The sequence below is a fragment of the Micropterus dolomieu genome, linkage group LG01 (genome assembly GCF_021292245.1).
Source record: "Micropterus dolomieu isolate WLL.071019.BEF.003 ecotype Adirondacks linkage group LG01, ASM2129224v1, whole genome shotgun sequence".
NCBI lineage: Eukaryota > Metazoa > Chordata > Actinopteri > Centrarchiformes > Centrarchidae > Micropterus > Micropterus dolomieu.
In genome coordinates, this window is record NC_060150.1 from 3478388 (window position 1) to 3478910 (window position 523).

Consider the following 523-nt stretch of genomic DNA (forward strand, 5'->3'; position numbering starts at 1 on the left):
CTGAGGGTGAAGGAGAGAAGAGTGGACGGAGAGATGTGGTAATGGAAATAACAAATCATACAAACTGAAATGAGACAGAGACTTTTGCAAGTGCGAAAGAGGAAGAGAGAAGGTAATAATGGAGGATAGAAAAAGATTGACAAAGACAATGAGAAAGTCTCAATAGACAAAGACAGAAAGTGAGAAAGAGAAAGTCGGAGGTAGAAAAGAGATGGAGAAGAGTAAAAGGAAAAAAAAAGCAGGACAAATGTAACAGATTCTAGTTTATCAAAAGCCAGATATCGTCCAGTGGCGCTTAACAAGAACCGATCGGTGCCCCAATACCGATCCAAGAGTCCAAACAAGAGACCAGGACAAAGAGATCTGACCAGATAATCGCTGGCTGAGGAAAGCCTAGAGATTTACCAAGCACCTTGAACTGGACAGTCAAAGCTTCAATCTCTGACATCAATCCCCAACTTTTTTGTCCTCAAGGCTGTCCTGTTGGACCGTCCTTGACAGAGACAACGAATGTTCACCAGCA